Raw genomic sequence first — 3,415 nt, 5'->3', positions numbered from 1 at the left:
TGGTCAGACCCTGATTCCCACGTTGAAACACAGTGAGCTCATGCTGTCCCAGGCACAGGAACCTGAGCCTGGTGGGGGGGCGGGGCACACTTCACGTGGGCTTTTCCTGTGTGTTTACTTTATGCATAAATGATTATGGGTGGGGACGCTGAAGGGAAGCCCAGATACCAAACAGTTGCCAGAGGCCTGAGTGTAGCTTTTTCATATTTATTAGTGGGGGTACTTTAATTCTTTCCTGTGTATTTATCAGCCTGAGCATTTATGGGGAAGGGCGAAAGGAACATGGAATTCTTCCCTTCCAGTTTCTGGGAGGGAAACTGGCAGAATTTCAGAGTTTCTTTCCCCTCTCAGGAAGGTGGACATGAACGGATGTGAGCTGGTGGGAAAGCAGCAGCTGTTGGCAGCAAAGGAGGAGGCAAAATTGGCTGAAGAGGAGACAAGATGGTATGAGTGAGTTCAGCTCCTCTGCACCTGCGGCTCTGAAAACACCTGTTGGATTTTTTGAAAACTTTTCTAAAATGTTTAGACACAATATCATAAACTGACCCAAACAAAAGACATTTGTATACATGGCTTCAAACAGGAGGAAAAGTGTTAAGTTTTACATATGTTAAGTTAAACGTTTAACTTTAAAAAGTATTAAGTTACTAAGAATTTCCTGGTCCCAGTGCTGGCCAGACTGAGAGGAGAGACGGTTCACAGAGATGTTTCTGAAGGTGCTATAAACCGTTGTCTCCCTGAGGATAGCAGTTTAGTGTAGCGTCAGTCGGACCAATACACATTCCCGTGCTGCTGGGGAGACCCAGGGGTAAGAAGTAGGGTCAGGATGTAAGGAAAGGAAGAATCAAGCTCTGTGATGAAAGATGCTCAGCACAGGACAAGTGAGGGAAATGCTGAGAACGGAAGGGGGAGTTGTGTCCGTGCAGAACCGGGCAGGCGTTCAGTAACAGTGACGGAAGGGGTGGCTGCAGCGACAGTTTTGCACCTGCCGTGCTTCTGCAGCCGTGTGCAGTGTGTCTTGAGCGGTGAGATGATGTGTGTGAGTGTGCAGTGCAGATAACGTGGACTGGGGCAGATTATTTAACAGCATAACCAGCATTGTGTCTTCTCTGATGGAAGAATTTGTAACTCATAGGATAAAACTTGAAGAATGTCACGGGCAAATGCGGGAAGCAGAGATCATTTGGAGACACCAGGTAACCTGCCTTCCTCCTGACACACCGAGTCCTCAGCACCTGATGCAGACAGTTATTGTGGCCCTGAGAACCCCTAGACATGGGGTGTTTCTTGATGTGTTGACATTTTCAGGTCACTCTTGCCGAGAAGAAGGCCCAAGACAGCTCGGTAAGAATTTGTTTCCTTCCTTCCCTTTGTGCACAGTCGGCCACAACTGAACGTGGATGTGTTTTTCTCCCACAGCTCAGGGCTCAGGAGCTGGAGAGGGAAATCTCTGAATTGAGAAGGGAAAACTATGACCTGAGAAGGAAAACTCTGACCTGAGAAGGGAAAACTCCTCTGAGCTGAGAAGGGAAGTTGCCCACCTGAAACAGAGGTACAGAATTTTGACACATTTTTACGGGTGTTTTGAGATTTTTAAAGACTGGTTGTTTTGTGCCTAGTAGAGGAATTGGTAGTGTAATTTGTATTGAAGCCATTCTTTATCTTTAAGATTGGATGCAATCTGCAGATGGAGGCAGGCAGAGGAATACATGAGGCAGGAGCCCACCCCAGGAGGACCGTACAGGCTGCACCCTCCCCTGAGAGGTAAGGAGCGCACTGTGAAGTGCGGCAGCTCCATTTCTGCAGCAGGAGCTGCCCAGTGGGCTGCTTGTCCCCATGGGTAGTTGTCGGGTTTCCTGGACACCACACCACACACTCACTGTGGGGAACAGTTTCACAGCTGGGTGACAAGATGCTGTTTTCTTTACATGCCATCAGCCAGCAGGGCTCTGTCCCCTGTGAGCGGTGGAGCTCATGCCCCTCCAGGGACTGCGGGCCGCCCCCCAGTCTCTTGGTTGCCTGGCGTGGCTGGCATGGCTGGTTTCTATGCACTAGAAGACATGAGCGTCAGCCCTCTCTTCCCGCCTGGACACGGTTTTGAAGGCTGAATTTTCTTCTCATTTCAGGAAAATAACATGGATGACGTTTTAGAATGAAGGCAGTATGTCATAACGAGAAAAATATTTTTCTTCATTTGCCTTGGTGGATAAATATTCTATTCAAGATCTGCTTTAAGGCAGCAGGCATTTTTTCACTAATTTTGCAGGTCCCTTCGTTCTTATAAAAAAGATTGCACAGTGACCTAGAGTAGCCAGTTAGTAATTGACATGACTACGTAGCCTCCCTCTCCCAGAGTTAACGTGTAACTCTAAAGTCTCCCACAAGCTACTCCATGTAACTCACCATTCTTTTGCCGATTATTACAACATGAGTCATTGAGGCTACTTCTTTCATAAATGTTTACATGAAATCTGGTCACTTATACAAGACATGCGCTGTCAGAGAGAAGTCTTTTAACAGTTTACCAACAGGCTGTGGAGGAAGAGGTGGAGCTCACAGTCAGGGGTTGTTGATACTCTTCCTATGAAAGACCCTTCTTACTTTAATGTATAATCTGTATACAGACTGATTTGCCATGAAATGTGATGTGAGTCCACTGTGTAAGTGTTGGTTGCCAGGGATCTGAGCCCTGAGACCAAATCCAGGGTATTTAGCTATGAAAACACCTGAATCAAGGCCCTGTGGTGTCCTCGTCATGGAACAGGGGTCCAGTCTCCCCTCGTCCTCATGGACAACTGAGGTGAGAAGGAGACCTGCGGCCTCTGTGAAGAGCCAAGGGCGTGGGCGGAAGTGAGAGCTCTTGGAGGAGGGCACGGAGGGCTCGGCTCGTGCGTCCCCTGCACGGCATCTGTCAGATAGAATCCGCCTTCAGTGCTGCTCTCCCTTTACAGCTTCACAGACGGATGGCACCCCCTTAAGAATGGAACCGCCTTTCCGGCTCAGGAGGCAGAGGAAACCAAAGTAAGTAATTTTACTCAGTTGTGTTGTGGTGGTCATTTTGTATTGAATAATCTATGGAACTAGCATTTTCTTTATGAAAAAACAATTCTTGGCTTTGCCAGTAGATTGGGAATTAGGGGAAAAGTATGCCCAGTCATCAAAGTGAAGTTTGGTAAAAGTATTTTATCGCAAAAGCCTACTGAGCAGCCCAGGATGCAGGAAGGCCCAGGGCTGAAGGAGAGCATGCAGCGTAGCTGCCAATTGGGCACACAGTGCAGGCGAGGGTGCTCGGAGCCGACAACTGCTGCGTTGGGTTTCGGCTATTTTCGGTGTAGAAGCTTTTGTCTGTCATCCAACCCAGCCCTCCCTTCTGTCCTGCAGGTCACCCCGTGGGTCGGAGGGCCCCAAACTTTCC

The 3,415-nt window shown here is 48.4% G+C and overlaps 1 long non-coding RNA gene across 1 annotated transcript; it reads left to right on the top strand.

Annotated features, from left to right (window-relative positions):
* The first annotated feature begins 1,316 nt into the window (after positions 1 to 1,316).
* On the top strand, positions 1,317 to 2,202 carry LOC141576069 (uncharacterized). The gene is made up of 3 exons (XR_012504314.1): positions 1,317 to 1,552; positions 1,670 to 1,764; positions 2,127 to 2,202. It is a non-coding gene; the product is annotated as an uncharacterized LOC141576069 (long non-coding RNA).
* The last annotated feature ends 1,213 nt before the right edge of the window (positions 2,203 to 3,415 follow it).

Source organism: Camelus bactrianus, chromosome 36 (assembly GCF_048773025.1).
Source record: "Camelus bactrianus isolate YW-2024 breed Bactrian camel chromosome 36, ASM4877302v1, whole genome shotgun sequence".
Classification (NCBI taxonomy): Eukaryota; Metazoa; Chordata; class Mammalia; order Artiodactyla; family Camelidae; genus Camelus; species Camelus bactrianus.
The sequence above is the reverse complement of the archived record's forward strand: the minus strand, read 5'-3'. Positions and strand labels throughout refer to the sequence as shown.